Source organism: Gossypium hirsutum, chromosome A10 (assembly GCF_007990345.1).
Source record: "Gossypium hirsutum isolate 1008001.06 chromosome A10, Gossypium_hirsutum_v2.1, whole genome shotgun sequence".
Lineage (NCBI taxonomy): Eukaryota > Viridiplantae > Streptophyta > Magnoliopsida > Malvales > Malvaceae > Gossypium > Gossypium hirsutum.
In genome coordinates, this window is record NC_053433.1 from 28,974,873 (window position 1) to 28,987,053 (window position 12,181).

Consider the following 12,181-nt stretch of genomic DNA (forward strand, 5'->3'; position numbering starts at 1 on the left):
CGGAGAATAGGGGGTAAGGAATTACTCCAAGGAAGCCGATTGATCCATCTCAGAAGCTGGATTCATCATAAGACTGAAGATCTCTCCTCAATTTCCCTTCAGGAGTTTTGGGTTTTCTTTATGTTTTGTATTCTTTATTCTTCTAAGATGTTTTATTATTTAGTTATGAACTAAAGCCCCTAAATACCTAAGGGGAATGAAACCTGAGACAAATCTTGTTATTATTTTCTGAATCGTATGATAAATATTTAACTTGTTTTTAATTATGTGTTCTTAATTCTTGTTTTGATATTCCAGGATAGTGATTCAAGATATGCTCTTATTCAGAAGAGGAATAGACCCTGTCTAAGAGTACTTTTGTCATAATTAAGCGGAGTTGATTGCGCGCCTAGAAATCGGGTGACAAGATTTTGCCAGATTAGGGTGAAACCTAATAAGGGGATACATAGATCGAATTAAAGCAACCCTAGAGTGTCAATTAAAGAAAAGTCTCGGTTATTCAATTTCGGGATTAGACGTTATTACTCTTGAATAGAGATAATAACATAACTTAGGGATCTCTACGGAACAAGTTGAATGAATAAATTGTCCGGTTCAGAGCCAGAATAACAAGTAAAGTCTAGGTGGATTTTTCCTTAGGTACTGTCTTAAGTCAATCGATTTTTCCAAAAGCAATTCCCCAATTCTTTTCTCAGTGCGTTCTTAGTTTAGATAATTAGTTAATTAAAATAAAAACCCCTTTGATTCTTAGGTTAGATAATAAAAAGACAGTCATTACTAGTATTTTTAATTCCTTTGGGTTCGACAATCCGGTCTTGCTAAAACTATACTACTGTTCGATAGGTACACTTGCCTACATCACGATAATAGTTAGTTCAAGAACGAGTAGTTATAAATATTTAAAACGTATCACGAAACCTCGCAATCAAGTTTTTGGCACCGTTGCCGGGGAGCTGAAATATTAGGAACACTCAATTTTTACTACTTTAGCCTTTTATTTTTCTTGCAATTTAATTTAATTTATTATTATTTATTAATTTAGTTTTTCTTTCTCTTAGCAGGTTTTTATAGTTTCTGGCTAGAAGAAACCCTTCGAGACCATTACTTTTTGACGAAGAAATAGATCGCACAGTTCGTAGAAACCAAAGAGAACTAAGGCGAAGCTTAAGATACACGGAGAACGAGAAAAAAGACGATACTCAACCCCCAACTGAAGAGATGGCTGAAAACCAAGGCAATCAGCTACCTCCTGCAATTGTGGCTAATCAAAATCCTACTCCACGTACTATGTATGACTATGCTAAACCTTCTTTAACAGGAACTGATTCAAGTATAGTTAGACCTCCTACTGCTGCAAATAATTTTGAACTGAAACCTAACACAATTCAGATGATACAGCAGTTTGTTCAGTTTGATGGTTTGCAGGATGAGGATCCCAACACTCACTTGGCAAATTTTTTGGACTTTTGCGACACTTTCAAAATTAATGGAATTTCTGATGATGCCATTCGCCTTCAGTTATTCCCTTTTTCACTAAGAAACAAAGCTAAACAGTGGTTGAACTCGTTACCACAAGAGTCCATCACTACTTGGGAACAAATGGCCGAAAAATTTCTACAAAAATATTTTCCGCCGGCTAAAACAGCTAAGTTACGTAATGATATCTCTTCTTTTATACAGATGGACATAGAAACACTTTACAATGCATGGGAGAGATACAAGGATCTATTGCGAAGGTGCCCTCACCACGGGTTACCTCTATGGCTGCAAGTTCAAACATTTTACAATGGTGTGAATCCCTCAACAAGACAGATGATTGACGCAGCTGCTAGAGGAACCATCAACAACAAAATACCTGAAGAGGCTTATGAATTCATTGAAGAAATGTCATTAAATAATTATCAGTGGCAAGTCATGAGGACTAAGCCAACAAAAACAGTCGGCATTTATAACATCGACTTAGTTACTATACTGTCAAATCAGGTAGAACTTCTCAATAAAAAGATTGATGGTTTACTTGGTTCTACACAGGTACATCCATTAATGAGGTGTGACTCAAGTAGAGGAGGTGTGCATACAGAATATCAATCCTTCAATCCTACAATCGAAGAGGAACAAGTCAACTATATGGGTAACAATAACTTTCGATCTCAAAATAACCCATGCAGTAATACCTATAATGCAAGTTGGAGAAACCACCCAAACTTCTCTTGGGGTGGTCAAGGGAATCAAAAGCCACAAAATTCTCAGGGTTTTCAACAACCACCTTATCAAAAAGAGAAGAAACCAAACCTTGAAGAGATGCTCTCTAAATTCATCTCGGTATCAGAAACCCATTGCTAAAATACAAAGACAACACTTAAGAATCAACAAACATCGATCTAAGGGCTCAAAACTCAAATAGGCCAGCAATCCAAACTAATCTCCGAACGACCACAAGGTAGCTTACCAAGTAATACTGAACCTAATCCAAGGGTACACCTCAACGCAATTACTACTCAAGATAAGGAAGGACTCATTGCGCCTGAGCCGGAATTAATGCAAGAAACTGTGGTGAGCAAAGGTAAAAGTGAGGTAAGTCATAACAAAATGGTGAATGAAGAATATAGACCTCGTGTCCCATACCCTAACGCGACAAGGAAAGACCGCTCAGATGAACAATTCGGTAAATTCCTCAAACTTTTGAAAAAATTAACTTACCGTTTATTGAAGCTTTGTCCCAGATGCCAAATGCAATGAAATTTTTAAAAGAGCTTTTAGTAAATAAGCAGAAGTTGGACAAAGCGTCGCATGTGGAGCTAAACGCAGTCTACTCAGCTATTCTACAGAATAAGCTACCCACAAATTGAAAGATCTAGAGAGTTTTACAATTCCTTGCTTAATTGGCAGTTTAGATATAAGTCACGTATGAGCTGATTTAGGAGCTAGTATTAACGTCACGCCTTACAAAATGTTTAAGCAACTAGGTCTTGGGAAGCCTAAACAAACTAGGATGAGCATTCAATTGGCAGATAAAACTATAAGATTTCCTAGGGGTATTATTGAAGATGTACTAGTGAAAGTAGATAAGTTCATCTTTCCCATTGATTTCGTTGTTCTAGACATAGAGGAGGATAATAACACCCCTTTGATTTTAGGGAGGCCCTTTTTAGCAACTGCTAAAACAATTATTGATGTTGGCACAGTGTGTGGGAGACGAAACGATCACCCCTCAAGCTCGTAATTTTGGCGTCACATCGAACATTGAAGGTAATAGTCCACACCAATCTACTAAAACTGACAATATGACTTTGTAGAAATTGAGCTTCAAAGAAGTTCACGAGCCATGTTCCAGAAATGATAGAGGACACATTCATGAAGAACGAAGGCTACAAATAGAGAAGCTAAACAAATGGTGAGCACATAAATCGAGAACACACGATAAACTGAAACTACGCCAAAACGAGCTCGATACCTCTCCAAATCAACTAAAGGTTGGTGATAAAGTCTTACTAGATACAACTGATCCCTACATTGTCACTACCACAATGAATGAGGAAATCCCTTTTACGGTACTCAGTATTTTTCCATTCGGTACGGTGGAGGTGAGTCATCCCAAGTTCGGCACTTTTAAGGTAAACAACACCCGATTAAAACCTTATTTTGATGAGATTAATAGTAGGAATGAGGAGTATAAACTCCCCAAACCGCCATGACCATTCACTGAAGAGGTAAGTCGAGCTTAGACTATAAATAAGCGCTTCTTAGGAGGCAACCCGAGCACTAACATTATTAATTTCTTTAAATTTTGGTATTTAACTCCTAACCTACTAATAGAGATCTTGAATACAGGTGTTTCCACAGAGACACGGCCAAGCACACGGGCGTACTCAAGGCCGTGTGAAAATAAGGCAAAAAATTTCCCCAACACGGGCTACGATAAAATGCCACGGTCGTGCGACATGGCCGTGGTCAAGCCTGCCAAAACAACACGGGTGTGCGACACACTCGTGTGGAAGACCCGTGGTTGAAACTGAGAAACTAGCACGGTCGTGTGACACACTCGTGTCTAACACTCGTGGTCGAACCTGTTAACATAACACAGGCGTGGAGCTTGAACACACAGGTGTGGGAGAAGCGAACGAAGCTAGACACAGCCGTTAAACACGACCATGTGAACCCACACGCCCGAGGAACACTGGTGTGTACTAAATGTCAGTCGTGCCCAAATTTGAAATTCGCAAATCACACGGGCTGAAATGGGGGACACGGGCGTGTGCCATGGCCGTGTGCCCCAAAATTTATAAATACCCTACACTATTCACTTTTTCCCCATTCAAAAACCCTAACCCTAGCCGCTGCAACTCCACACGGCCCTCTGCCACGCCCGTGCGCCACCTTCAACTATGTTTTTGACGCCCAATCTCTCTCCCTTAGCGTTTGTTTACTCTCTTCACTTCTATTCTACTTATAACTAATGCTTGTTATTACAATAATTTCCATTTCTTTTGAACTATATTCCATTTTTGTTCATTACTCTATCATTTAGTTTGCTTTTTTAGTTAGTTATTATACATTGCATGTTAAAAAAAGTGATTAGGAAACTTCATACCCATGATTTTACCATGCTCATTCTCATGATATTCCCAAGCCAATATCTCTCATGTAATTTGCATTGTTCAATTATGTCTTATACATTTCATGTTGCTAGCAAAGCTTCATTCTTTTACACATTCCATTGCTACATACAATGACAAAGTCACGAAATTATTATATTAGTTATGTTTGGTTGTGGCTGAAAGTATGCTTTTTAATTGGATATTGTATTCCTTTCACTTCGACCACTCATCGAGATGACTCGATGATCCTACTCGTAGGTACCATGTCATCGTTAAAAGGAAAGAAAACTGTCGTACCTGTTTCGAAGAAGAGGAAGGGAGCGTCCACTTTCACGGGCCTAACCGCGAAAATCTATCACTCTCTCCTACAGTTTCCCAAGGGCCCCAGGAAGAACTGTTCCAAATACTTCGGGCCCAACCCTTAATTGCGGGCCGCTGCATCGACTGGGCTGCCGTAGAACAAGTCTAGATGGCTGACGCAATTCGGGCTCTCCTAACAACCGACCCTTGGGAGTTGTTCTTTGGGATTATCGAGCAGGCATACCTTGAGCTCACAATAGAACTATGCTCAACGTTCCATCTCCAGACTGTAATGACAAGGTATGATGATCTCGGCAAGGTCTAGTTTCGCCTAGGCGGATTAATCTGCCAGCTAAGCGTCCCATAGTTCGGTGCTGCTCTAGGCCTATATACGGAGGAGTTTCGAGAGGACAATAAACTACATGCTCTCAGTCGCGACGTACATGTCTCTCCCTCGAAGTGCTAGCACACGTTTGCCCCTAGCACGCCTCCTACAATCCTAGCCGCTCCAAGGCATCAATTCTCCCACCATCCCTGAGGTATTTACACGTAATTTTAGCTCACACAGTTACAAGGAGACGAGAGAGCACTAGCATTGTCAACACCCACGGCATCTACTTCTTGTGGTGCATGTCGCAAAGGCACGTCATCGACCTTGCCTATTTCATCGCCCTTGCAATTTAGCACCAGACGGAGCAACATCGGAAGGGGGTCATCTCCATTGGCCCCTACGTGACTAGGCTAGCATGACACTTTAAGCTCCTCAACACCGCGGCCCAAGAATCGTCCCTCACCCTTGTCGGCCAGATGTCTTCACAAGGCATCTCAAGCATGCTTAGAATTAGGATGATTGAGAGGCACCGAAGAACCTAGCCTCCCCAGTATCGTCTCGCCCAATCTACCGAGGAGGAGGTCTACGAGGACATTTCTGATGATGTCCCCCCACAGCACGAGGACCCACCGACTCAGCCACCACCACCCTCTCGTCCAGTTCATGTGGCGGCTTTATATGCTGACATCTCTGAGTGCCTTACCCGATTCGAGCATCAGTGTTTTCAATGATTTGACAACATTGATGCTACCTTACAGCAGATTTGTCAGTACCTCCACATCTCATCACCAGTCCCACCTCACGAACCATCCAGCGATGAAGATGTTTAGAAATATTTATTTATTGTTTTATGTTTTTAATTTTTATTGAAACTACTTTTTATTTTTTGTTATATTTTAGAATTTTATTTTTAATTATAAATTTCGATTATTTCTTTTCGAGTACTTATTCTTCCTAATATCCCCTAAAAAGTTCCTAATTTTATCACAGTTATAGAGAGCTCTCAAGCTCATCATCACATAGGAACTAAAACTCCACTAGGAATGGTTTTCCAGGACTGCCATATCCTGCTGGACCACGACCATAGCCACCATTAGATATAATATTATTTTGGCGCATGACTTATGGCGTAATGAACCTCTATGACCACCGGAGTATCCTCCTTCACTCTCGAACCAATCACTCTCCAAAACACTAGTTCGAGGAATTCATCATACAGGAAGTTTCACCTCTCTCCCTATCTTATTTTTATAACTCTAACATCTATCTTTGTACATTGAGGGCAATGTACATCTTAAGTGTGAGGGGGTATTTATTTCATTATCAGAAAAATCCTTGAATAATCATCTTGTTCTCTTGAAAAACTCTCATACCGTATGTAGGATAAATTTTAATTGATTTATGATTTTGATTGATTTATCTTGAATTAAAACATAGGGATTTATGCATTGATTTTTTAAACTTTAAGACTTTAGAGAATCAATCATGATAAGTTGATTTTTAAGAATTTAAAATTATAGGTTGTTTCCCCAAGTCTAGGTATTACTTTAAATTGGAATTCACGAGTCTAAACATCAAAAAGCCATAATTTATTGTGAGATTTTTGAGCCTTTTTAGCATCTATTAATTTTTCCATGCTCACTTTCATTATTGCTTTGAGTGTGTCAGTATTGAACTGTTATTCTAGAACTTGCTTGATTATGCATGTCGAGACCACACCATTTGATTTGATATGTCAAAATGATTAAGGCACTTAGGATTAACCCACTCATGCCATCGAAAAGCCTACCTCCACAATTAACCCCTAATAAACCCCTTTGAGCCTAACAAGCCATTTCTTGTATTACCCTTAATATTAACCTTTAACCTATTATTGTTGAAATCCCCTAAATTAATCCCTATTTTTGTTGAGATTTGAGTTGAATGGATTGCTTAGCTATGTTTTGTTCTCAATAGTTAGTCTATATTATTTAACTTGTTCTTAAAAAAAGAACTATGTATACATATCTGTACTTTCATTTTCTTAAAGAAGCTCTGTTGTATGAAAGTGAAGATTAACTCTTTTTCTAGTTAGGCAATTTTTCAAATTCAATCTCGATTCTAACCCTTTTCTTTCAGCTTGTGGCCACACCCCTTAACCAAGCCTCACTACAACCCTCTAAAGACCTTTTAATTGATGTATCATCTTAACTTATAGTGGTGGAGATTTGATTTTCATGCAAGCCTATGGTAATGAATTTTCATGCAAGCCTATGGTAATGACTTTTCATTATTGACTATTGAGTGCTTCATTTATTGTTCTTAAACACCTCGAGTGATTTGAGTGAATCCTTAGTGAGGATGTGAAACTCTGTGATTTTCTAAATTAAAGGTAATTACTTAAATGCGGAGAGACACCTATGTTTGCATGATTAAATACTGAACTTGCAATGTTTGAAACTTTTATGTTCTTTTAGTTGAATTCTCAATGTATGATTACCTATGGATTATTCTGAGATATTATCGATAGGAATTGTAAGTTGAGGAGAATTTATTTTGATTATGAGTTGAGAATTTTGCTTGAGGACAATCAAATGCTTAAGTGTGGGGGTATTTGATAAACCGTAAATTATACATATTTTTACCCCATGTTTAATGCAATTTATGGATGATTTCTCATTAGAATTGGTGAATTCGATGCTCCTAATGCTTTAATTTCATATTTTATACTTAGGAGAGCATAAGAGAGCGAAAGGAACGAGAAACAGGCCAAAAATAGAGAAAATGGGCCAAAGTACGAAATCAACACAGCCTGGACCTCTTCACATGGGCAGACCACACGGCTGTGTCAATTTAGCAAAATTGAAACACGATTCACACGGGCGTGTCACACTGGCGTGTCCTTGCAGAGCCCAAGTTGAGTCCAATTCAGAAAAGGCCACTTTCGAGGGCTTATAGGAATTCCAAATCCTATAAATACACCCGATAAGAAGAGAAAAAGGGGGACAAAGAATAGGGGGTAAGGAATTACTCCAAGGAAGTCGATTGATCCATCTCAGAAGCTGGATTCATCATCAAGACTGAAGATCTCTCCTCAATTTTCCTTTAGGAGTTTTGGGTTTTCTTTATGTTTTGTATTCTTTATTCTTCTGAGATGTTTTCTTATTTAGATATGAACTAAAACCCCTAAATACCTAAAGGGAATGAAACCTAAGACGAATCTTGTTATTATTTTCTGAATCGTATGATAAATATTTAACTTGTTCCTAATTATGTGTTCTTAATTCTTGTTTTGATATCCCAGGATACTGATTCAAGATATGCTCTTATTCAGAAGAGGAATAGACCCTGTCTAAGAGTACGTTTGTCATAATTAAGCAGAGCTGATTGCGTGCCTAGAAATAGGGTGGCAAGATTTTGCCGAATTAGGGTGAAACCTAATAAGGGGATCCATAGATCGAGTTAATGCAACCCTAGAGTGTCAATTAGAGAAAAGTCTCGGTTATTCAATTTATGTATTAGACGTTATTAGTCTTGAATAGAGATAATAACATAACTTAGGGATCTCTACGAAACAAGTTGAATGAATAAATTGTCCGGTTCAGAGCCAGAATAACAAGTAAAGTCTAGGTGGATTTTTCCTTAGGTATTGTCTTAAGTCAATCGATTTTCCCAAAAGCAATTCCCCAATTCTTTTCTCAGTGCGTTCTTAGTTTAGATAATTAGTTAATTAAAATAAAAACCCCTTTTATTCCTAGGCTAGATAATAAAAAGACAGTCATTACTAGTACTTTTAGTTCCTTTGGGTTCGACAATCCGGTCTTGCTAAAACTGTACTATTGTTCGATAGGTACACTTGCCTATATCACGATAATAGTTAGTTCAAGAACGAGTAATTATAAATATTTAAAACCTATCACGAAACCTCGCGATCAGACGCTTAGCTAGCAGACTAACCCACCTAGGCGAAACTGGACCGTGCCAGAATCATCGTAATTCATCATTACGGTCTGAAGATGGAATGTTGAGCATAGTTCTTTGTGATCTTGAGGTATGTTGGTTCGATGATCCCAAAGAACAGCTTCTAAGGGTCGGTGGTTGGGAGGGCCCGAATCACATCAGCCAACTGAACTTGTTCTACGGTCGCTCAGTCGATGCAACAGCCCGCAATTAAAGGTTAGGCTCGAAGTATTTGAAAAATCTCTTCTTGAGGCCTTCGGGGGAACTGTAGGAGAGGGTGACAAATTTTCGTGGTTGGACTCGCGGAAGATTACGCTCCCTTCCTCTTCTTCAAAGCAGGTACGACAGTTTTCTTTCCTCGTGAAGACGACATGGAACCTGCGATCAAGAACCATTAATTCATTTTGAGGAATGATCAAAGTAAAATTAAGATAATTTGTAAATAACAATCATAATTTCAGTAACTACTAAGACTAACACATTAATCAAAGTAATCAATTGTATGGCATAAAAATGGCAACGAATTTCATGGAATGCAATATGTGTAATGGATGAAAAATGTTAACACGAAAGGCATGAGTATATATATTGTTCTAATCATGAATATTTACTTCTAACTAATCAAATAAAGTATAGAAATCATATAATGAGTAAAAATTTTAACATGAAAAAGATAATAACTATTCTAGATATAACATTTGTATGATAAAAATAAGAAAGGAACATGAAAAATTTCATATTATTATGATAAATAGCCCTAGAAATTAGTAAGAATAAACGAGAAAAGAGTGAACAAACGCTAGAAAAAGGAGAATGGGCGTCAAAAACGGAGTTGGAGGCAGCGCACGGGCATGGCAAGGAGGCTGTGTGGAATTGCAGCGGCTAGGGTTAGGGTTTTTGAGTGGGAAAGACAATGAATAGTGCAGGGTATTTATAGATTTTGGGGCACACGACCAGGTAACACGCCCGTGTTCCCCAATTTTAGCCCGTGCGATTCGCAAATTTTGAATTTGGGCGCGTCTGACATTTAGTACACGCCCGTGTTCCTTGGGTGTGTGGGTGCACACATCCATGTCGCACGGCCGTGTCTAGTGTTGTTCGCTTCTCCCACGCCCATGTATTCAGACACACACCCGTGTCAATCTAACAAGTTCGACCAAGGGTGCTAGACACGGGCGTGTAGCATGCCCGTGCTGTTTTAACAAGTTCAGGCACGGTTCTTCCACATAGGCGTGTCTCACCCCCGTGTTGTTTTGGTAGGTTCAACCATGGCCATGTCACACGGTCGTGGAGTTTTATCGCAGCCCGTGTTTAGGAAAAATTGTTGTCTTGTTTTCACACTACCCTAAGCACGCTCGTGCTATTGGCTGTGTCCCTGTGGAAAACCTGTATTCAAGTGATCCGTTAGTAAGTTAGATATTGAAGACTAAATTATAAAGAAGTTAATACAGTTAGTGCTTGAGTTGCCTCCCAAGAAGTGCTTATTTATAGTCTAAGCTCGACTTACCTCTCCGTTGAATGATCATGGTGGTTTGAGGAGTTTATACTCCTCATTCCTGCTATTAATCTCATCAAAATAAGGTTTTAAACGGGTGTTGTTTACCTTAAAAGTGTCAAACTTGGGATGACTCACCTCGACTGTGCCGAATGGGAAAATGTTGAGTACCGTAAGAGGGATTTCTTCATTTGATGTGGTAGCGACAATGTGGGGATCTGTGGCATCTAATAAGACACTATCTCCAACCTTAAGTTGATTTGGAAACGGATTGAGCTTATTCTGTCGTAGATTTAGTTTGTCAGGTGTTCTCGATTTATGCATCCGCCATTCATCTAGCTCCTTGATTTTTAGCCTTCGATCTTCATGAATGGGTCCTCTACTATTGCTTGCGAATGGCTCATGTGCTTCCTTCAGACTCATTTCCTGCACAGTAGGTTGTACCATATTGTCAGTTTTAGTAGAATGGGTTAAACGATCACCTTCAATTTCTGATGTGTTGTCAGAATTGCGAGCTTGAAGAGTGATTCTTTCGTCTCCCACACGGAGTGTGAGTTCACCTGTTCCAACATCAATAATTGTTTTAGCAATTGCTAAAAAGGGTCTTCCTAGAATTAAAGGAGCGTTGCTATCCTCCTCTATGTCTATAACAATGAAGTCAACAGGAAATATAAATTTATCGATTTTAACTAGCGCATCTTCAATAATACCCCTAGGAAATCTTATAGTTTTATCTGCTAATTGAATGCTCATCCTAGTCTGTTTGGGTTTCCCGAGACCTAATTGTTTGAACATTTTGTAAAGCATGATGTTAATACTAGCCCCCAAATCAGCTAATGCATTATTAACATCTAAACTACCAATTAAGCAAGGAATTGTAAAACTCCCTGGATCTTTAAGTTTGTTAGGTAGTTTATTCTGGAGAATAGCTGAGCAAACTACGTTGAGCTCTACATGTGATGCCACGTCCATCTTACGCTTATTTGCTAAAAGCTCCTTTAAAAATTTCATTGCGTTTGGCATCTGTGATAGAGCTTTAATAAATGGTAAGTTAATATGTAATTTTTTTAAGAGTTTAAGGAATTTACCAAATTTTTCATCTGAGCGGTCTCTCCTTGTTGCGTTGGGGTATGGCACACGAGGTTTATATTCGACATTCACCAATTTGTTTTTATTATGATCTACCTCACCTTGACCTTTGCTTACCACAATTTCTTGCCTCGGTTCTGGCTTAGACTCAATGAATCCTTCTTCATCTTGAACATTAATCGGGTTGAGCTGTTCCCTTGGGTTAGGTTCAGTGTTATTTGGCAAGCTCCCTTGTGGTCATTCGGAGATTAGTTTGGAAAGCTGGCCTATCTAAGTTTCGAGCCCTTGGATCGACACTTGTTGTTTTTTGAGTGTTGTCTCGGTGCTTTGGAAATAGGTTTCTGACACCGAGATAAAATTTATGAGCATCTCTTCAAGGTTCGGCTTCTTTTCTTGTTGGTAGGGTGGTTGTTGGTAGCCTAGAGATGG

General features: G+C 39.0%; 1 non-coding gene across 1 annotated transcript; it reads right to left on the reverse strand.

Annotated features, from left to right (window-relative positions):
* Positions 1 to 1,648: 1,648 nt before the first annotated feature.
* Positions 1,649 to 1,754, reverse strand: LOC121209300 (small nucleolar RNA R71). Its single transcript, XR_005904415.1, has one exon. It is a non-coding gene; the product is annotated as a small nucleolar RNA R71 (small nucleolar RNA).
* Positions 1,755 to 12,181: the final 10,427 nt, after the last annotated feature.